Source organism: Falco punctatus, assembly GCF_963210335.1.
Source record: "Falco punctatus genome assembly, contig: scaffold_78, whole genome shotgun sequence".
Classification (NCBI taxonomy): Eukaryota; Metazoa; Chordata; class Aves; order Falconiformes; family Falconidae; genus Falco; species Falco punctatus.
Genome location: NW_027660070.1, coordinates 367,570 through 391,263, shown reverse-complemented (window position 1 = coordinate 391,263; position 23,694 = coordinate 367,570). Strand labels below are relative to the sequence as shown.

Here is a 23,694-nt window from a genome sequence, read left to right as displayed (position 1 = left end):
TAGGGTTAAGTATTAGTGTTATTTCTTAGGGTTAAGCCTTATGGTTAAGACTTAGTTTTAAGTCGTAGTGTTAAGACTTAGGGATATGTTGTAGGTTTAAATCTATAGGGTCTTAGTGTTAAGTCTTATGGTTAAGACTTAAGCTTGCGTCTGAGAGTCAAGTCTTAGTGTTAAGTATTAAGGTTGAGTCTTAGTGTTCAGTCTTAGGGTTAAGTCCTTAGGGTTAAGTGTTAAGGTTAAGTCCTCAGACTTAACCCAAAGACTTTATCATAAGACTCAACCTTAGACACTTAACCTTAAGACTCTAACCTTTAGACTTAACCTAAAGAACTAACCCTAAGACTTCTCCTTAAGAACTAACCTAAAGGTTTAATCTTAAGACTTATCTCTAAAGACTGTACCTTGAGAGTTAACATTAAAGACTTAATCATAAGACTCAATATTAAGATACAACCTTAAAAGTTAACTCTAAGACTCAACCTTAAGAATTAACCTTGAGACTTAACTCTTTAAGACTTAACCCTAAGACTCAACCTTAACACTTAAGTTTAAGACTTAACCCTAAACTTATCCCTAAGACGTAACCCTAATATTTAACCCTAAGACCCAACCTTAACACTTAATCTGTAGACTTAACCCTAAGACTTAACCGTAATACTCAACTTTCAGACTTAACTCTAAGATTCAATCTTAAGACTTAAACTTAAAAATTAACTCTAAGACTTAAACTTAAGACTTAACCCTAAGACTTATCTCTAAAGACTGAACCTTTAGACTTAACCTTAAGGTTTAACCTAAAGACTTAATCCTAAGACTTAACCCTAAGACTTATCCCTAAGACTCAAACTTAAAAGCTTATGACTTAGCCTAAAGACATAACCCTAAAACCTATCCCTAAGTCGTAACCCTATGATATAACCCTAAGACTCAATCTTAACACTTAACCCTAAGACTTAACCTTGAGACTTAACACTAAGACTTAACCCTGTAGACTTAACCTTAAGACTTAACCTAAAGACCTAACCTTAAGACTTTACCATAATACTCAACCTTAAGACTTAACCTTAAGACTTAACTCTAAGACTTAACCCCAAGACTCAACTTTATGTCTTAACCTTAAGACTTAACCCTGAGAGTTAACCCTAAGACTCAGCCTTAAGACTTTACCTTATACTTAGCCTAAATACTTAACTCTAAGATTTAACCCTAGGCCTTTAACCCTAAGACTGCACCTTTAGACTTAACTGTAAGACTCAACTTTGAGACTTAACCCTAAGACTTAAGCGTAAGACTTAACCCTGATAATTATACTTTAAAGACTTAACCCTTTACACTTTAACTTAATATTTAACCTAAAGACCTAACCCTAAGTCTTAGCCCTAAGACACAACATTAAGACATAACCTTAAAACTTTAACACTTAATACTAAGACTCAACCTAAAGACTTAACCTTAAGACTTAACCCTAAGACTTAAACCTAAGACTCAAAAATTAAGACTTTAACCTTAAGACTTAACCCTAAGACTAAACCCTATAACTTAACCCTAATGCTTAACTCTAACACTGAACCTTTAGAACTTAACCTTAAAACTTAAACTAGACTTAACCCTGTAGACTTAACCTTAAGACTTATCCTAAAGACCTAACCCTGAGAGTTAACCCTAAGGCTCAGCCTTAAGACTTAACCTTATAACTTAGCCTAAAGACTTAACTCTAAGATTTAACCCTAGACCTTAATCCTAAGACTTAACCCTATAACTTAACCCTAATGCTTAACTCTAACACTGAACCTTTAGAACTTAACATAAAGACTTAACCCTAAGACCTAACCCTAAGACTCAACCTTAAGAATTAACCCTAAGACTCAACCTTAAGACTTAATCTTATAACTTAACCTAAAGACTTAACCCTCAATCTTAACCCTAATAATTATACTCTAAAGACGTAACCCTTAAGACTTAACCTAAAGACCTGCCCTTAAGACTTAACCCTAAGACTCAACATAAAGACTTAACCTTAAGACTTAACTCTAAAACTCAACCTTAAGACATAACTCTAAGAGTTAACGCTAAGTCTTTACTGTAATTCTCAACCTTAAGATTTTAATCTAAAGACTTAACGCTAACACTTACCCCTAAATCTTATCCCTAAGACTTAACCCTAGGAATCAACCTTAAGACTTAACTTTATAACTTTGCTTAAAGACTTAACTCTAAGATTCAACCCTAGGTCTTAACCCTAAGACTTATCCCTATGACTTAACTCTAAAGACTATACCTTTAGACTTAACCTTAAGACTTAACCCTATGACTCATCCTTAAGATACAATATTAAAACTTAACCCTAAGAATACTAAAGACTTAACACTTTAGAGTTAAACTGAAGACTTAACCCTAAGACTTAACCCTTATACTTAACCCTAAGACTTATAACTAAAACTTAATCCTAAGAATTAACTACAAGACTTAACCCTTAGATTTAACACTAAGACTCAACCTTACGACTGAACCTTTAGACTTAACCTTTAAGACTTAACTCTAAGACTTAACCCTAAGACTCAACCTTAAAGACTTCACCTTACCACTTAACCTAAAGACTTAACTCTAAGATTTAACCCTACGCCTTAACCCTAAGACTTGACCCTAAAACTTAACCCTAATAGTTATACTCTAAAGAGTTAATCCTTTAGACTTAAGACTTAACCTAAAGACCTGACCCTAAGACTTAACCCTAAGGCTTACCCCTATGACTCAACCTTTGGAAATAACCTTAAAACTTAACTCTAAGACTTAACACTAAGACTCAACCTTAAGACTTAACCAAAAGTCTTAACCCTAAGACTCAACCTTAGGACTTAACTCTAAGACTTAACCCTAAGACTCAACCTTAAGACTTAAACTTAAGACATAACTCTAAGACTTAACCCAAGTCTTAATCGTAATTCTCAACCTTAAGACTTTAACCTAAAGACTTAACCTGAAGTCTTAACCCTGAGACTTAGCCCTAAGACTCAACCTTAAGACTTAACCTTATAACTTAGTCTAAAGCCTTAACTCTAAGATTTAACCCTAGGCCTTAACACTAAAACATTACCCTAAGACTTAACTCTGAAGACTATACCTTTAGACTTAACCTAAAGATTTAACCATAAGATGTAACCCTAAGAATCACACTCTAATGACTTAACCCTTTAGACTTAAACTTAGACTTAACCTTAAAGGCCTAACCCTAAGACTTAACCCTAAGACTCATCCTTAAGACATAACCTTAAAACTTAACTCGATAAGACTTAACACTAAGACCCAACCTTAAGACTTAACCTAAAGACTTAACCTTGAGGCTTCTCTTACCACTTGTCCTCCTGCAGTTCTGAGTGCCCTGGCTCCTCCTTTGAAAACATTAAGGGCAAAAGGAGATCTAAGCATCCGTTATTGGGTACTGGGGGAAACATAGGCACTTAGGGACATGATTTAGTGGTAGAATATGCAGTGCCATGTGTTGGGTTGGTTAGGCTTATGGTCCTTGTAGCCAGAGGAGGGCTGTGTGTCACCTCTGTGCTGGGAGGCCACTTGCACGGGGAGACGAAGAGCACAGGCAGGGGATGGAGGGGATGTCAGTGGGATGACACGGACAGTACAAGCCATCTCCCTGTCACACATGCCCTGGACACTGTGCCTGACTGCAGTATCTTGTGATGCAGCGTGCTGTTGGGCTGGGGGTGGGCATTTGCCTCCTCATCCGTGGGCATCTTTGGCGGCGTCTGCCGATGACTGGCCATGGTCACCCAGGGGAGATGCTGCCTCCTGAGGGAGTGGCTCTCCTGGGAGTAGGTACCCAGGGCTCTGGCTCCTTAAATACCTGCGGGGTCACCGTGGGGACCCGCATCACAATGACCTCTGGGCATGGTGCGCCGCCTGCATCACAAAGCCTGGCTGTGGATGCTGTGGAGCCTGGCGGGGACTGGCTGGGACTGGCTGGAACCAGCTGTGCCTGGCGTGGGGCAGCCCCTGCTTACCCCTCACAGAGGCCCCAGCAGGCCCGAGCCCGCACCTCCCACATCCCCCTGGTGCCAGCAGCCTCTGCAGAGCTCAGTCCTGTGTGCGTGCAGCAGCTCTGGGTGCCACCGCCCTGGGCCTTGTCCCCAGGCATGGCTCCCACACAAGGCGCCCAGGCCTGGGGACGCTCCGGTGCCCGCCTACAGCAATGCAGGGAAGGCCTGCAGGCCCGTGCTCAGAGGCCACTGGCCATGCTGAGCTGCTCCCGGCAGTCGCCGTGGGCCGCGGGGTGACCAGCCCTCTCCCCAGCCGGCTCTGGGAGGTCCCTCCCAGGCTGCTCTTCTTCAGTGCCTTTCCTCCAGAGGTGGAGCATGCAAGGGCTCACACCCACAGCCAGGACGAGGGAGCAGGGCTGCCTCCCTGGGGCTGACGGTCTGTGCTCCCTTTCGAGCTGGAACGAAAAGAAAAGCTGCCTTTGTTCCTAGTTACAACACAGAGAAACACCTGTGTCTCATGCACATGCCTGCACCTTTTCTGACAGAAAATGGCTTTGGGGCACAATGGAAACTGCTGGGGAGTTAAAAAACCCATTAAAATAAATGCTGCTCAGCTGATGTTGGAGACCTTGGTATTAGACACCCAGACTTCTTGTTCTCCATGCAGTTATCACTCCTGGACCAGGAACTGCTTGCTAGTGGATGAATCTGACAGCAGCAGCTCCCAGACAGAGCTGGGAGCAGCCCCTGGGGACATCCTTAGGCTTTACAGCAGTGTTTGCTGCCCCAGCACAGGTCCCCTGCCCCCTGCAGAGTCCAGGCGGGAGGCTGGAGGGAAGAGTCCCACCAACAGCTTTGGCCTCCAGGCTGGAGAACCCTGTCCCAGGCTCAGGCACTGCTGCCTCTGGGCTCCCCTACCCCATCCTGGGGCAATAAGGCAACTCTCTTCCTTCTACAGAACAACACTCAAAGCTTAAGGGGAGGAGGAAATGCCTATTTCCTCTCTCATGCAGGTTTCCCCCAGGCCTAGAGGTTGCTGCTGTCTTCTGCTCTGCTGGGAGAGGGGTTGGAGCCTTTCTCCACCTCTCCTTGACCACCTCTCTCCTGGGCTGGGCTGGAGGGTGGGGATTCCAAGCGCCTCCAGTGCCGAGTGCCTGCCAAGGAGCAGACGCTCTCAGCAAAGCAGACGGCATCCACAGGTGCTGTTTCCCAGAGGACCTCTTGAAAGGAGCCTGCAGCAGGACCTGGCAGCTGGGAGACCCAGCACTGCATGCCCGTCATCACAGGTGATTTTGCCGCTTGCATCCTGCTGCCAGTCTCTCCCTCATGTGCATGAGCAGGCAAACCCCTGCCCTGCAGCCAGATGTCTGTCCTGCTCCCCACCTCTGGAGACCTGCCGCCCTGGGTGCCCCGAAGGAGAGGGTCGCTGCTGCCCTCAGCGGTGTCAATCGCTGCCCGTACCTGGGGTTGCTGTCAGTCCTTCCCTGCAGACCAGGCTCCCCACGCCGCCCACTCTGCCTTTGCTTGCTTGAGCTGCTCTTGCCACTTGGGCCTCACCTGCTCCCACTCTGCAGACAGCTGCCAGACCTCCTGGAGGAGATGGCAAGGCAGCAGAAGGCAGGATTAGTCTCCGCTCCTGGAACGGGTGTCCTTCGGGTCTGACCCGTGTTGCCGCCCCTTGCCTCAGCTGGTCGGTTGGCAGGGCTTTGCCCCTAACAGACTGGGGGCTGTGGGGTCATTCTAGGCTCCTGGCAAACACAGCTGTGACCAAAGCCCTCCACTGTGAACAGCCGAGAAAGGACTTGGGCATCTCCCATAGCCCCTGGGCCAGGAGAAAGTGTTTTGTGACAACCCAGGGGGCAAGGAAGATCTGAAGGAGGTGACAGACAGCTGACAAGGAGCACATGTCCAGAGGTCCTTTCAGGCTGGCTCTCTGCACAAAGAGGCTTTTGCCGAGTCCCCAGCAGCACGGCAGCTACAGCAAGGCACGTACCTGCAGCGCTTTCTGGCAGTCGTCTGAAGATGGGAGTGTAGAGGTGGGTTTGGCTGGAGAAGCCGGCTCCTGCCTGCCTGCCTTGCCTGCCTCCTTCATCCTGGGGGAGCTGCCTGGACACGGGGGGAGCGCACTGCAAAGAGGCACCAGGAGCAGTCGGCATGAGCACGGGGCAGTTTGCTCTCCCACCTTCGCCTGGTACCAAAGCTTCCCAGGCTGGCAGAAGCAGCACGGGAGGTGGGGCCATTTCTGCTGGCAGGGGGGAGCCTTCCCTGAGCCCCCTCAGATGGACAGGGGAGGACTGCACCTCAGCTCTTGCGTAAGGGAACCACAGGGACGTGGGGTGCACACAGCGTCCACCACCTTCCCCAGTGAGGGGCCCACAACAGGGGAAACAAGCACGTAAGAACCATGTGGCATGTGTCAGGGACCTTGCCGCGTCCCTGCAGCTGGAGTGTTCGGAGGGGATGTCTCTCCTCCATGGGTGCAGGATCCCTTTCATCCCTTCCCACCAGGGTCTCACCTCTCAGAAGTCTTCTTGCCCAAGTCTTTCTGTCTTGTGCCTGGCCCCTGACTTGGCAGTGCAGCAAGGGAAAGCTTCATCCGTCTCTGCAGCAGCTTGCCAGGATGCTCCTCTGCACCTGGCAAAGGAAGAAACTTTGCAGAGCAGCCCCCTGAGGAGTGCCTTTTGACGGAGCTGTGGTCACCCAGCGCAGAGCAGGGCCTCAGCTGGGCAGCAGAGACCTGTTCCCATACCTTGTCTGAGCCTGGACTTTGCTGCAGCCTTCTTGGCCCAGGTGGACAAAGCCTTGGCCACTGCTCTGCTGACCACCGTAAAGCGAAACCTGGGCAGGAAACGATGACACAGGCTTGAAGGGTGACCCCTACCCTCTGCAGCTTCCCAGCACTAATCTTCACAACTCTTGTGTGAAGCATGGCACACCTTCTTCTCGTGGCCATGCAGCCATGCATGGGTTTTATTAGCAATCTTCCCCCAACACCAGACGATGTAGCTTAAAGCCCTCCCTGTGTGCATCTGGCTCTCTCTGACGGAATGGCGGGCAGGCTGGGCATGAGAAATGCAATGATGGTGCCTGGCCACTCCAGGGGAACACACGTGTAACCCCAACTCGTCATAAGTTAACCAGAAACCAGCCCCTTCAGGTCAGGCCCCCTCCCAAACTCAACGCGCAATGCTGAGCCCCGGCAAGGCGCACCCCTCATCAGGAGATGGGAATCCGCCCGCTCGGTCAGTCGAGGGCTGCAGAGAAAATGCACTCACCTGGGGAAAGCGTGGGCAGGAGCAGCCTGCATCCCTCGAGTACTGGTCGCTCTACTGGAGACAGCTGCACCGGGCATCCACAGCCTCTGTAAAGTGACACAGAGCTGCTAGAAGGTTTCCAAGGCACTTTGCTCTTGGCTCCCAAAGGAAGCAGACCTGCCTCCTGCTCCAAAAGGAAGCCACTTCTCCAAACCCCTTCTCCAAATCTTCCTCCGTGAACATGAGCCCTTGCTTTGCTCTGGAGAAGCTGCACAGCAAACACTGAGACTGCACAGTAACACTGCTAGCCTTTCTGTAGGGCAAGAACTTAGAAGCTCAGAATAAAACTTCTTTTCCAATGGAGAAGTCAGTGTGGGTGAGCACGTGGAAAGGTGTCGGACTGGCCTGCCATGTGCAGGCTGGCCAATGGCCATCGGATTGCTCACCCTTCAAAAGGCTTCCCAAAGTCACTGCATCACCCTCAAAGCCTGATCAACTCGCAGTGTTGAGCAGAGCAGTCCAGCTGGCCTTGCTCTCCAGCCCTGTGACGCAGTTGCGATAGAACTGCATGCACAAGACATCGTCGGTGAAGGACAGAATGCCAATGTCCTTGAAGGCGAAGGCAAGGCGCTGCCTGTTCCTCAGTTGGAAAGAGTGCAAGAGTATGGTCTCTTGCACACAGCTCTGCACCACATGCCATGGGAAGGAAGTGGCTCGCCATAGCCACCTGTAGTTCAGTGGCTCGATCTTGACATTGTCTGCAAGGAGGAGGAACATCGTCACTGGCAGAGTGGGCTGAATTTCCATGTAAAATTAGAAACGGAATGCCAGAGAAAAGGTCGTTCATGGAAACGGCTCTTGGGGAGTGGTTATTTTGGGAGGAGCTCAAGCTGTCCGCCTAACTTTGGAGGGAATTCTCCCCAGAGAAATTCTGAAATCCCAGTTTCTCTGTGCCCTTTCTGAAGTGCAGAGAGCATGCACCCAGTCCCAAACAGGGCGCGGGAAAGTGGATGGTGTCCGTTGCCTTCTCACCAGGGATAACCTCTGTGGGGAACGCAAGCTCCCGCAGAGTTAACTCACCAATGTCTAGCTGGGAGACGGGTCTTCGACCCACGTACACCTCTTCCTCACCTTGGAATTGCTCTTGGAACGTAGCAAAGGTCTGAGTCCTGTGACCAGGACCCCCTGCCCAGGAAAATGACACAAAGGCTGACCACAGGGAAGAGCAAAACTCATGCCAAATGCTTTCTCAGACTAGATCTGGGCATGCTTTCGCTCCTTGTTGACCAAGAAGCAAGAGCAGGAGAGCTGCTGAGGGACTCCCTGAGAGAGGCCTGCTGTGAATCCTCCCCGGGAGGAGCAGCAGTGCTTCACCTTTCTTGGCCTTGGCCATTGGGCTGGGTGAGGGTGAGCTTTTCAGCGGCTGCAGGTCTCGGTCGCAGAGTGCAGCGAGGGTGAGGGCAGGCAGAGATCAGGCAGGAGAGGCTGTGCTCACTGAGGACATCCCTAGGGAAACAGGAACTCTGCAGTGACACACTAGGGACACCAGGACACAGGCAGGGACAATATTATGATGTTAGGGACTTCCGGGGGGACACCAGGACTCCCAAAGGGATGTCACTGGGACATTAAAGACACCCACTGGGACACACTGGGACACAAGAACACACGGGGAGACACCACGGCGATATATAGAATGGCCTGGTAATATCTGGACCCCTCCAGGGACACCAGTGTGACGTCAGGAATTTCCCAGGGACGCCCCCTGGGACATCAGGGGCCACCCCCTCACCTTCCCCGGGGACACCAGGACCCCTACCAGGGACAGCACTGGGACATTAAGGACCCCCCTTTAACACAAACCCTACCCCAGGGACAATGTAGGGGCATTAAGGACTCCTCCCGGGACACCAGGACCCCTGCAGGACCAGAAGCGCACAAGGGACATACTGGGGACACAAGGACATTCCTGGGGACATCACTGGGACATCAGGGACACCAGGACCGCCCCAGTGACACCACTAGGACATTAAGGACCCCCACAGGTATACCTTGCGACACAAGGACATACTGGGAGACACCACTGGGACATCATTAGAATAGCTTTTAGGACATCAGGACCCCTCCAGGGACACCACTGTAAAATTATGAATTTCCCAGGAACCCCATCCTGGGACATAACGGACTACCCACTTGCCTCCATGGGGACACCAGGGACAGGTGTCCCAGGGACATGCCCAGGGACGCCCCAGAATGTCCCAGGGACACACTGGGACACCAGGACTACCCCCCCACCCCCACCCACCAACTCCCCAGGGACACCATTAGGACATCAGGGACTCCCCTGAGGACACCACTAGAACGTTAAGGACCCCCAGAAGGACACATTAGGTCACATGCACCCACTGACAGACACCACTGGGACATCTAGAATGGCCTAGGGACATCAGGACCCCTCCAGGGACACCACTGTGACATTAATGACCCCCACCAGGGACACATTGTGATACACAAGGACCCATTGAGAGACACAACTGGGACATCTAGAATCGCCTGGGGATGCCAGGACCACCTCAGTGACAACACTGGAACATTTAGGGCCCCCTGGAAACACACGACCTGCATCCAGGGAAACTGTAGGAGCATTAGGAACTCCCCCTGGGACACCAGGACCCCCCCAAGACACACTGGGACACCCAAATGCCTATAGGGACACCTGAGAACACTAGGACATCCCTGGAGACATCTGTGGGACACCAGGGACAATCCCGGGGAAATTAGAACCTTCCCAGGGACATCCTAGTGACATTAGGGACATCTTGGAAGCAGAAGGACCCCCCACAGAGCACTCCTGGGACATCAGGACCCCCCAAGGGGACCCTCCAGCAGGTCACTCTCATGCAGTTGTCACGCAGAAGCTCCCCCTTGATGGAAGTCCTTAGCAGCAGGGCAGCCCTCAGATCTGCACTGTCAATGAAACGGAGCCCAAAAACCAGACCCCTCCCCATCCCAAAATGGGAGGACCGCCTCCCCACATGACACTTGTTAGTTTAACATTATGCTAGGGGCCAACCAATGTCCTCCTTTATCTTCTAGTGCCGTGACGACTGTGGGTGGTACATGGACGGTCACCTTCTGCCCCATGGTGAACTTAGGGGCCTCCTGCATCAGTAGCACAGGTGCTTCTCCTGCTTTAAGGCATCCAGGCCATCCTGAGCTCACCTCATCCAGCTCTTTGCAGGAGCAAGCTACAGCCCGCCCCTGAGGCCCTAAACAATGTGCCAGAACTCCAAAGGCAATGCCTTTTCCCTCACGCTTAAAAAGTGCACAGGTCTTTGTCACATCAGGTAATCCCCACGCGGGGGCCTCCACCAGAGCTCACTTTTTTCAGATACTTGAAAGTGGCTTTACCCTCCTCTGTCCCGCCAATAGACCCATGGCAGGAGGTTTTCAGTAGCTCGTACTGAGCTTTCACAAATAAAACACAATTGCCTCCCCAAAGCCAACGCCATCCGACCACCCCGAGAAATCCTCGTCGTTCCTTGAGAGTTTGAGGCTCCACAAGGCAGCAAATAGTCTCCTTCTGTTGAGATCCCAACTGTCTCTGGCCTTCCAGCACTTCAAACCCCAAATGTGGACGTGACTCCTCGATAATTCCATATCCACTAATTCCCAAGATATTTAGAAGGCTTATCATCAGGGAAAGACACAGCTCCCAAGTCCCTGCTGCGACCAGAACTCTTCCCTGATCATTTTCTGTTCTCCAAATGTCGAACTGCTTTGCCAACTGATTCCCAAAGATTGTCGGGATATTTTGAAAGCCTTGTAGTATAACCGCCCAAGTGTATTGCATTTTCCTTCCCGTTTCTGGTTTTGCGCATTCAAAAGCAAAAGGCTTCTGACTGTCAGTGCCCAGGGGAACACAGAAAAAGGCATTCTTCACATCAAAACCTGTACACCATCCCTGTTCCCCTGTAAGGGTGGTTTCATATCTGTATGGATGTGCTACTACAGGATAAATATCTTGAGGTATGTGATTTATTGCTCTTAAATCCTGCACGAAACGGCAATCTTGACCCTTGACCTTTTTCACTGGCAAAACAGGGGTGTTGGATTTTGACGCACAGCCCACCAACAGGTTGTGCTTCAAGAATTTCTGAATTATCGCTACCTACCCATTCCTAGCTTCTCATTCTCAGCGGGGATGATCCAGGCTTTAAGTCAATCCTTACAGGTTTTGACCTGTGGGATTTTCCAGGAACCTCTCCGGCACGTACAATAGGAATCACAGCATCTCTGACCTCCGGGCGTATCTTTCTCTTTTCAAGGCAGCATAGCCTGTAATAACAAAGCTGCTGCCTCGACACAAACAGTTTCTGGAATTAAGATTTCTATTTCCTCATTTTAAAATCAGATTTCTGCTTCCAATTTTTTGGAGTAGATCTCTCCCCAAACAATGCTTTTGGAGAATTTGGCTAATATAAAAACTGATGAGTAACCCACTGTTTTCCCAGATTCATGGCTAAGGGTTTAAAAAATGGCCAAGTTTCATGGGTCCCTGCCATACCAGCAATGCTTATATTCTTATTGCTTAGTTCCCCTCTAAAGTCTTCTGAACAGAGGAAGTAGCCCCAGGATCTACCCAAAGCTCAACTTCTTCACTTCCCAGCTCTGCTTTAACCAGAGGCTCCTCTGGGGAGAGACTCCTCCGCTCCCCCTCATTCCTCGCTTACTGGGAGCAAAGGGGCAGAGGGGCTCCAATCCTTAAGCAGATGGTCTTCTTCTGAATGCCTATCCCTTTTGCACTGTGCACACTGATTATCACCCAACCAAGGGCTGGGCCGCAGTCCCCCTCTCGGGGCTCTGCCCCATCCTCAGGCCCTTGCCCTCACTCTACTATTTTGCTCTGATACCGCCAACAAGCAACAATTTACTCTTCCCTTTTGACTCTCTATGATGATATGCAATCCAAGCAACATCCAACAGCTTTCCCCTATCTTGAGCAATCACTTCCTTTTAACTTTTGTAATTTTCTTCTAATACCATCCCAGGATTGGCCCACCAATAGAGGGGCCAATTGATCTCATCCCTCTTAAGATTCAGGGTCAATACTTGTAGAGTTGCAGGCTACCTCCTTCATTCTGTTCTGCAGATCTGTGGGGGGCTCTTGGCTACCGTGCCTAGCCTCGTACCATTCAGACATGGTTATTGCCTTAGCCACAGCATTTTGAATGCCAAATATAATCCCTTTCTGATACCGAGTCCAAAGCTGCCTGGGTCCGTTAATTTGCAGGTCCCAGTTCGGACCAACAGGGGAAATGATGCTCCACAGTTCCTGTTTTAACCTCAGCTTCCACATGTATTCTAGCTGCTTGACAAATCATCTCCTTCTCACTACTATCAAACAAAACCTGCAGTATTGCCTCTATATCCTTACACTCTGGATCCTGTGTTTTAACCATCATTATTTCAAAAACACCAGCCACCTTCTCAGGGTCGTCCCGGTAATTTCCTGCGGTTGCTTTGCAATTCTTCAACTCTGTTATTGAAAATCGGACCATCACCGTAATGAGTCCTTCATTTCCCACAGTCTCGCGCAGGGGAGCCTGTACCACTTCCCCTGGTTTGGCCCACTCCCACCCTGTGGCTGGGCTAAAACCTTCTGCCCCACTAAATTGCTCTCCCTCTTCACAGCCACTTTCCCTGTGTGAAATGTGTTCATTTGATTCATGTCAATATAGAACAATGCTAGGACCATATGATGAAATGTAACCTTCTGTCTTACATACCCTTGTATAACCACACGCTTAAGAAAAACAGAGTGATCAATGTATATAGTTCCTGTATCTTGCAAAGAACATCTGGCTACATACCTAATTTCTGTATCTTAAAAAGGACATCTGGTTACACACCCTGATACGCAGGCTGAGCTGCTAACAGCACAGTGTTAAGTAAGAGAAGTTTACAGGGCGCATGCGTAAAATCTAGGGTCATCCTAAGGGTGAGCCGAGGAAGACTGCTGACTTCATCCACTGACCACCAGACAGGGCTTAAGAAGACCCTCGGAGATAGAAAGAGCATGTGCCACGAAGTACACGCCTATTCCAAGGATCCATTTACATAAACCGACCCTTTCTTAGAAATAGCTATGAATATGTATTGGTTTAGGAAATATAAACCAAAAATAAACTTTGTACAGCACACGTCTTGGTGGAGCGGAGACTCCCAGTGCACCCAGTCCTGTTTGCTTGCCTCTATTTGCTTAATAAATTGCAAACTTTGATTGTAATCCTATTTTGGGACTAAGTTATTTATCACAACGACGTAAACACAGTTCCCATCTAAGTGATTAAAAGCTGATAGAAACCGTTTATCAAGAAACCAGTTCTACAGTACCTTGTTCTTTTCACTCCTGGTTGTTGCTGCAGGTCTAGAAAACAGAAATATATTTCAGTACTGAAATGCTTACATTGATTATGAATAACACTACAGTTGTTTGTTTGAAAACTTCATTGCAGAAATGAACTAAACTAAAATGTAGTATAACAACTTTGTTAGATGTAGTTGAAGACTGAAACAGTTATTGTCTACAATTATGTCTATTGGAAGGCTATTTTTTCCACAAGATATTAAGCAAATAGTTGAAATAACTATTCTTTCAGCTTCACACAAAGTGACAGAAATCTTACAGCTACAGACATGTAGCTATACGGTTACGTGCATTCCCTGTTTAATACCAGGGGTTTAGCTCTCTTCAATACTGAGAATCCCTCTCCTACAGGTCAAAGAACTGTAATTTTGGATTCTCTGGTGTCCTGCGTCTGGCTGGGATGCAGTTTATTTTCTTCACAGCAGCCCACACAGCGCTGTGTGTTAGATTTCTGCCCAAAACAGTGTTGATAACACACCAGATTTTTAGCTAAGGCTGAACAGCGTCAACAACTTCTCTTTCTCACTTTGCCACAACCCACACAAGTAAGTTCAGGGTGGGCAAGAAGTCAGGAGGGTACACAGCTGCGAGAGAAAAGTTGGAGCGGGGAGCAGGGCAAAAAATCCTGAGATACCTGCAGTGAAAGAGTAATTTTGCTTTTCTGTAAGTCTCTCCTCGTCCTTTTTAAACACATGTAATACTTCTATGCCTGTGCACACACTCATGTAATTAATCAGAATTTGTGCACGTGACCTTATTGTTGACTTGGCAAGCATGTTCAAAGCACTCTAAACAAAAAAGAAGTGTTTGTCAACACAAAGCGCATCAGGTAGTGTGGTCACACAAAAGAACAAGAATCTTCATATGCATCAGATTTGCCAAAAAACCCAAAATACAACAAAAATCCAAACTTGCTTCCAGCTCTCAGGGCAATTTTTATCAGTAAGTTTTATTTTCAACATTCCTTATGCATCTTTCTGGTTTGGAAGATGCATTTTGCCTCAGTATTGACATGTAAATCACAGGAATTTGGGTGGGTTTTGTTTTCTTTTTTTTTTTTCCCTTTTCTTTTTTAAGAGCAGGCAATAAAATTGAACCTCCATCGTCAGCTTCGTGTTTTCTAAAAAGAAATTTTCTTCACTTTTTGAGAAGCAGTGGACTACTCACTATGGCTTTCACCACTGGGGAAACTACTTCAACTACTACAGTATTAGAAAACCTAAGACACTTACATAGCACTACAAATAAGAATTAGAGATTATTTCCTTAGCTTACCCTTTCGTTGGCATTTTAATCAATTTTGAGCGCTCCCCAGATGAAAAACTCTTTTTGTCTTTTTCTTCTATCGTGTTTTTATTCTCCATTTTCAAACACACATTCTTCCTTAGAGTAATCTTTTGCTTCATTTGCCAATTAGTGATGTTGCCTGGTGGTGTATTTAATTTATCCAGCCATTCCTGTTTTGCTAACGCCTGTGCTCTTGAACATCTTTGTTTGCTTTTTTCTTCTCAACCTATAAAAACAAAGTTAAGCTTCATGTATTTCTTAGTATTTCTGGAAGACAGAAACACCACATCCAAGATGGATTAATTCAGGGTTTACCCCTCAAATAATATAAAATGATATCTTTTTTTTAATCCACAGAGAAGCATTTTCACAAAATTACACTACAAATTGTATTATTTGTCATTGAGAGTTCTTCAAATTCACTCATCATGAAAGACATAACAAAAATACAGCCCTTAGAAAGAAAACAATATCTTAAAACATGAACAACAAAAAAAGTGAAAGCATTACTGATGGACAAAGAGTTAGGAGGACTGCACAATGTTAGAACACCACCAGAAAAAAATCAAGTGGAACTGTGCTGGGCTACTGCTCCCTGATCAAGGGGAGGAAAGAAAAAAAGATCCCAAACCCACAAACACAATTGGTTTCACAGGAAAGAGGAATTTTCACGAAAGACAATGAAGACACACCATGCAGATATCACAGCACATGAATTATTAGTCAAGACCCTGTTCAGAAGCTATTTTCATTCTTTGATTCAGAATCAGAACCGACATATTTATATGGATTTCTTTTTATGGCAATAAAGTGATAACTACTTGCACTGGAACCTAGTGCCACCTGCTGTTAAACTGGAACAATAATGCATTCCATTTTCCAAAAATGGGGAAAAAGACAACTCTCCACTGCCCTCTTTATTCACCAGTCACCTATTTCCATTAGAAGAAAACCTAATTTGTAGGAAGCATCTTCCCTTCATGACAAATAGCTAAAGTGAATAGGACCATTGATCCGGAGCGAGATTAAAGAATAAAGAGCAGCAGGTGAACTACCTCTTTTGGCAGCTGTACCTTCTCTTTCTCCAAAGCCAGGAATACTATTTGCAGCATTCCTACCTTACCCTTAAATCTTCCCATATCTTGTTTTAGTTCTTCATCAAGATTCCTTTTCAGCATGGCACATGATTGCTGAGCATTCGCAAAAAGACTTTCCATTTCTGTTTTTCCTATTTTGTTGTCAATAAAGCAGTCCCTGGGAAAATCATCACTAAATCCAGAGTCTTTTCCAAGTTCCCTCTCTGTTACAAAAAGTGCATTTTCATCACGTGTAGAAACTGGTCTTATTTTAAGAATAATACTAGAAACATCATCCAAAAGACTTGGTTTTTAAGCTGTATCTCAGGAAGTATTCACAACCTCCCACTGCATTTCTACTACTTCCAGTTTCATTCTCTTCCATTTCCATAGGAGGCTTTTTTTTTTCTCTCTGGATTTGCTAGAGGCATCTTTGTATCATTGATATTATTTGTGCAATCTCCTTCATCTGTACTCCAGGTATCTTCCGTGTTTGCATTTCACTTATCTTGATCAGAAAGGACACCAAGACTCGGATTACAGTTTCCATTTTGGGTACTTTCCCACCTAGCATAAGTTTAATGTCTCCAAATTCACCTTTACTTTCTAAGCTGTTACTTGATTCTGTTGCATGAGACGAAACAACATGAGAACTCTTCAGCTCAGCACTGAAGCCATCTTCTGACATTTCTTCCACAAAGGAAGTAGTTTTCCCAGTTTCATTAATTTCACCAAGCAGCTGCTTTAGTTCTGCTGTAACGCTTTTAAAACTTGTTTTCAATTCCCTCTTCTCATTTTCAACCCACATTCTTGCATCTCTTTCTTTCCAAGGTTTTGGACTTAGAACTGCTTGTCAGCACTGTGCAATTCCTCATTTTCTGATGTAAAATTTCTGCCTTATCAGTGTGATTTTCATGTGCTGATTTTTTCTATCAAGTTGGTAGTTTCTAAAATATATTTATCCTTAAGTAAACAGGTACAGACAGAAAGATTATCAAGAAAAAACATTACAGTTAATCTATGCAATTTATGTTGCAAACTCATCCTGTAATAGAAATAAGGCATTCTGAAAGCCATTTTAATAATAAAAATCAAGGATACTAAATGAAAGGTTCACTGCATCACCATCTTCTTAACAAGAGAAGGACTTGGAAACAACAGTTTCTTGGGTTAGATTTGCCTAGGCATTAGGGTTGCTTTTACCTTTTAGCCTGCTTGCTTTCTGTAACTGCCGGCATTTGTCACAGAGTATGTTTATTTTTCACGGTTTTTTTTGCTTTAATACCATTTTTCATTAAAACTGCCAACACTTTTCTCACCCACCCTCCTCCCTCCATTGCACTCTACTGTCTGGCATTTTACAGTCCCCAGCCGTCTAAGCTAACCCAAGGGGAATGAACATGACAAGCTTTTTACCGTTCACCACACAGAGAACTGGCTAAGGGAGGATTATTTCTTCACCCAAGCTTCAGAAATAATAAATTCCATTTCAAGGTTCAAAGGAAAGGATTTATTAGGGAAACCTGTCTGCTCCTGCCCTCCTCCCAGAAATCAGGAACCCAAGCTTGCAGGAAAACCGCACCATGCCTTAACCTTACCCAGCCCCCTCAAGCCCCTGTCCCCACGCTCTTTCTCAACAGCTCTGACTGCTTCTGCCTTGTGTCACAGTCCTGCCCACACGCTCCCTCCCCACGTGCCTCCTCGGCTCGTGGTGCCTTCTGAACAGGGCCTGCAGCTCTGGTGTCCCAGCGGGCTGAGACCGTCATGCTCCTCGTGCTCCTCTCTTGTCAGCCAGGCCCTGTTCTCCCGCGGCAAAGACCCCTCTGCTCACAAGAGGGAAGGAGCACCTCAGCCAGCCACCACCTGTCTTACCCTCCCCCTTCCCAAGCTTACTGGCCAACTACTACCACCTTGCAACAGGTTTAAGTCCTGTGCTTTGCCTGGTAGAATTAGGCACGTCCCTCTCTCGTGATGCCTGGCTGTGGGCTGGAAATAATTTGCTATGCTGTCCCTTCGGGTGTTCCAGAGGACGCCAGACCCCTCTGTGCAGCCCTGCCCCGCACGCCCAACACAAGCAGGACGCCTGCCTTATTCCCCTCTAGGATACCCTCTGAGAAAACCCTTTTCAAACACTTCACATGGCCAAACAAGAGTGTATTTTGCAAAGGCTGGGGCAGCATCAGAAAGATCACCACATTTCAAGGCATTCTCTTTGATCGTTTTCTTACAAAGAGGAAGACCGGCATGTTTAATCAATCAGATCAGCGTATTATAGACAAATCTCCCTCTTCACTTGAACGTGCGTTTTGCAAGGCAAAAAACCCCGCATTTGGCTGCACTGTTTCTCAGCAGTGCACAAGAGGAAAAACACCGCTCAAAATTTAAGCAAACGAGCTGAAAACAAATCAGTGTAACAGCAAGCATCCGACATAGTGACAAGGATTTTACCCCACCATAAGACGACTGTATCCAACTTTACTTCAGACTGTAATACAGCCTTCACCTACAGGACATCCCTTCAGCATTATTCACTGACTGGTAAGTTTTCTTTACCTTAGTGTATAGTACAACTTACTGAATCAGACTGTAATCCAAAATATTTGGGTTTACATACCCACACCCCACAATATTCAATGGCATCCTTCATGTCTTCTTTTTCAGCTGACGATATATGAAAGGTAGATCCTGAGTTCTCACGTGCACTGAAAAACCACACATTTTTATAACCAGCATGACTTAATACTACTTACTTACACCTAGAGTGCATCTTGAATCATCCTACTTGTGACAAAAATCTTAACACAAAATAAAACATCCCCTCAAATTTGTGCACTCCTAGAGAGAAAATTATCATAATACAGATTTAAGATGCATCTGTGTGAATTCCTTTCTTCCAGGGCATTATACTTTTTAATGTATACGGGAAATTTGCTGAAAATCGCTATATATGGTCACAAATAGGCCATTCCTATTTCTTAAACATGCACAACCTCTCTCTCTCATACGTAGATATACACCTCTGTATCTCTGACACACTGTGCGCCACACAGTATTCCTCCAGCAATTTCAGTTTCCCTATGTGTTGCGCACAGAAAATCACAAACAACAAAGTCACAGGCTTGAAATCTTGAAGACCCCAGCTTTATTCCTTGCACGGCACAAATGTGTCTCTAGACATGGATCTAGACAGAGTATTTCAGTCAAACTGCTGCCCTGACAATAGACGCCTGAGCAGAAGACCCACTGATGTTGCTGGAAAACTGAATTTTACTTCCAGACATTGCGATACGGATACTGTAGAAGTGATCTTGTAGAAAAGAAAAAAAAAAAAATCACTACAAAAAGTTATATAGATGTATTACTGACATGGAACAAGACAAACAGAGCATAAGTGCTATTGGCTGCTCTCCAGAAGAGTTACACACTGGGTTTCTTCTTCCTTCTCTGTCGGTATATCAGTTGCTGCTCACAGACTGGAGTGACGCTGACATAACATGGCACATCCCAGGGTGACAGCGGGTGGGTTACATGAGAGCAGCTGCCATTGCTTCCCTGCTCCCTGAGCACCCAGCAGTTTTTACAGCTCGCAACAGACGAGCAAAACCCATTTCAGGCTGAGCTGGGAAGGCAAGGGGCAGGGAGAGGTCACTCACGGACTGACACAAACGCCCACACAGCCCCAGCCCAGCCTTCCCGGCCCTGGCACTTTGCACTCAGGGGGGCAACTCTCACAGGAACCGGGGGGCTGGTGTCACGTGGCCTCACACAGGGACCATCTGCTTCTGACATGACAAACGGGCTCTTCCCCATCAGGCTCTCCTCTCCCTCCTGACCCTTGCCCACAGGTTCACAGACAAACCACAGCCGCCCCACTCGGGCTAAGGATCCTCTCACTAGGAAGCACACCCGGGAGGAGGTGGCACACAGGCTTGGGCTCCCAAGCTCCCAGGAGCACAGATAATGCAGATTGTAAACTTGACATCTGGTCGTCTTCAGCTCACCTAGGTTTTTGTGCATCTTCATACCTCCTCCCAACTTACTTCATACGCCATTTGTCTGACAGCAGAAGAGCAGGTAATCCTGACACTTAATTTCCACCAGTTCAAAGGGAAACAGCTGGTGTTGAAACCCTTTTTATTCCAGGAGTCCTAGCGTTGCAGCTGAAAAGTGCTTATATGTATAATTTATAATGATGGGTATCTTGAACATAGAATGATTGCTTGCCATGTTTTTCTAGCCTCAGTATCTCTGGCAAAATACATGTGCAAATCTTACTGCATAAAGTACCAAGTCCCTCAGCATTTCTAGAGGCCACATTCCTCCTCAGGGCTTGGAAGGGAGAATCACTTCCCTATTTCCCTGCCTGCTGGTTTCAGATGAGGTGCGACACTTCACAGCAGTGCTGGGAGTAAAGCTGGACGGCGTCATGCAAACCTAAATATTCTGCCTGGCTCCAGAAGGCTGCAGGTCTCCCTAGGCTCTTTTACACACGCTCCATCGCTGCTATTGCTTCAGCAGCGGTTTTACCTCCCAACAGAGACTTCCTTAAAAACATGTTCTGACTTTCCTGAACAGTGGATTGTATCTCACAGTTTCATTGATTTGCACAGCAGAATCCTGAAGTTTCTGTTGAAGCTAACGAAGACTGTGTGCTTTCAAAACCAAGCACATTCAGCACCTCCATCATAACTCTGAATTAGAGCTATTGCCTAAACAACTACATGCTGCCCACGCTGCCCGTGCCAACCCTGGCTAGCCCAGCCCCGTTTCACCGATTCATCCAGGCACTTGCATCAGTGCGTCTGACTTGGTGAATTTACACATGAGAAACCAGGCATTTCTGACCAACACCCATGCTCTTTAACTGCACCGGTTATTTTTAAATTAATGACACATTACTAATTAAAGTGACCAAGACAAGTCAGAACTACAGCTTGGTTGCAGTCAAAATCACATGTGCCACAGATTTTCCCTGAATCTCTTCACAGCATCACCTATGATCGCTGTTGTCAAATACATGACTGCTTCTTTCTTTACCTGCAGAAAGCCTGGCACAACACGTACAATATTGTACAACATACAGCTCCATCTGACAGTGAGACCAGAATGACCTTCCTACAGTGCAGGCGGGCTGCGTATCTCCAGTAGCACCCACAGCCCCAGCCTGCACTGCTTTAGAGACAGCAAAGATCCGGGCTGATGAGAAACGCTCTCATGCACATGGCATTTCACCTTGTCCACGGATTTGAAACACGGGTTGCTTTGCGCAATTTAATTTTATGGTTTCGTTTCAAGGCAAAACAGACTGTCCAACAACTTTTGACTTACACTAAAACCCATAAATATTCACCTTCCATATGAACGGATACATGCCAGGATATGTACTGCTGATGAATTTTTTCACATGTTGCTGGGGAGCAATACCTGCACGTGTTCATCTTTTTGTCCATCTCTTCTGGGATTCCTTCTAGCTGGGTACGTTGCATCTCAGGGTTGTATGGAGGGGATTACCTCCAAGCAGCGGGACAGATCACCAGCCACCCCTGTCGCTCCTAAACTGCCTCTGCTGAGCATCTCAGTGCTTCCCACAGTGGTGGCTTGCTCAGGAAGAGGTGGCTTGTGATGGCTCCTCTCCAGTGCACACGCCCACAGGACCACTGAGCAAAGGACTATCCCACACCATCTTTCCCCTCTTTGAGAAAGAAAGCACGTACGTATCTATGGCTAATCTCCCTTCTGAAGCAGTACAGCTCAGCTGAGACCTCAGACTGCTTTTCTGCAGCATCTGGGATTCTTACCAAAACTGTCTCCATGGTCTCTACCCGGACTCAGTTTTGTGCAGAGGAGGTATTTACTGCCGCATGTGCAAGAGCAACGGCAAGGGCAGGCAGCGCAGCGATCTCCTGTTACTGAACGTGCTGCTCTGGGACTCCCAAACAGGCAGTCAGTTATATCCCTGGCAAAGTTCTCCAGCAAAGCCACCCCTGATTTGTATCCACCTCAGCTGTACAAACACAGTGTAAACAGAAGCAGAGCAGCTCTTTACCTCCAGCACTGTATGTCCCTTTCCTTCCCATGTCACCACCACCTGCAAAAGCGCTCATGGAAATGAGCAAACCCCACGTGCCAGAAAGAGGCAGGGCTTTCAAAGGAAAGGAGGGTATTCAATGGAAGCTGCAGATGTGCCCTGCCTGAAGAAGGCACCACTGGCAACCCCTCCTCTGTGAGAGCTGGGGAGATGAAGAGGGGGCAGGAAGGCAGGCGTCCGGGAGTAACTAGAAGCCCTGGTTTGCTATTGCTGCAGTATCCCTGGCTGGGGGACAATAGAGCTCTCCATGAAATGACAATCAACCAAAAAAATTCAGAGGGAGCACAAGCTGCTGGGCATCAGCAAAGGGCTGTGCTCAGCTTTTCTGCGGCAGGTTGTCATAGTGAATGGCAAGGTGAACACGAAGCACAGGGAGGATCTGCAGTTCTACCTGCCTTGCAGGGGGTTGGCCTGAGCTCCCCCTTTGCAAACCAAGTCACCCTCCTACCACATGGCACAATCTCTTCTTAATGTATGTCCCAGCAACTGGGGTACCACATGCAGATAAATCTGAGAGGTCCCCCCTGTTCAGAGCTCTAGTCATCAGTGGTTCCAACAACTTCTGATGCTCAGGGTGTCCCCTGCGCCAGTGGTCCTCCCTCCAGGCGCCCCTCCTCCTCTCCATTTGCCCTGGAGTAGACAAACTCAACATCACACCCATTCTGTGGAGATTTAAGCCCCAAAGAGCTCAGAACTGGGGGAAGCCAGCACAAAAGCCTATCTTCTCTCTTGAGAGTTGCAATGTCCTTACACCCTTCCTGTCCTTCCCGTCTAGATCAGAAACCAAACAGGGGAAGCGGTGCATGCAGATACACAGAGAACACTGAATGGGACACATTGGCTCCTCTTTTAACTCCTTTATTGTCTTGATATGGAGAAATAGTGTGAAATGGGGACAATGCACATCGATTGTGATTGTATATGTCTGCTCAAGGAATGAGGGTATGGTGCCTGGTCATGAGTGTGGTGTATGGTCACATAGTCACACAGCTTTGAGGAGACACCTACCCTTCTTCCTCTAACAAAGGGGCTATTTATAAAAAGGAGAAAAGGATGAGAGACATTTCAATGTTATCTAGAGGAAGGGAGTGCTAAGTCTTCTTGCTGGAGAAGATCGGATGGTCACAAGAACATGAATCATCTACAAACCTGTAAGACCACCACATTCCAGGCAATGGACTGATAAGCTAATTAACATATGAAGCGAGAGTAAGCGGGTTTAGGTAACGAATATGTTTAGGCATTAATTGAATATTCATTTCTTTTATTGTATAAATGTGAGATGGTTCTTCACTTCAGGTATGCACGCTTGTGGAGGAGCCATCCCCCGTGCATCTGCACACAATAAACATACCTACTTTATAACTTTCGAGTTATAGAGTCTAATTCCGCATGTCAAGGTGGCTGGAGAAAAACAAAGTGATTAAAATTGCGAAATAGGAAATGGAAGGAGTAAGCCCTGTGAAAAGTCGCTCTTGGGTTGTATATTAAAACATTGGAGGGATATCGTAGGACAGGGTGGTACCGAAAATAGAATTAAATTGATTAAATATTGTAATCAGTGGTA

General features: G+C 46.7%; 1 long non-coding RNA gene across 1 annotated transcript; it reads right to left on the bottom strand.

Moving 5' to 3' along the window:
• Positions 1-37: 37 nt before the first annotated feature.
• Positions 38-6,372, bottom strand: LOC308058109. Its single transcript, XR_013925658.1, has 4 exons — positions 3,017-6,372; positions 2,004-2,847; positions 1,734-1,858; positions 38-1,212 (listed from the first exon to the last, which is right to left on the bottom strand). It is a non-coding gene; the product is annotated as an uncharacterized lncRNA (long non-coding RNA).
• Between the last annotated feature and the right edge of the window lie 17,322 nt (positions 6,373-23,694).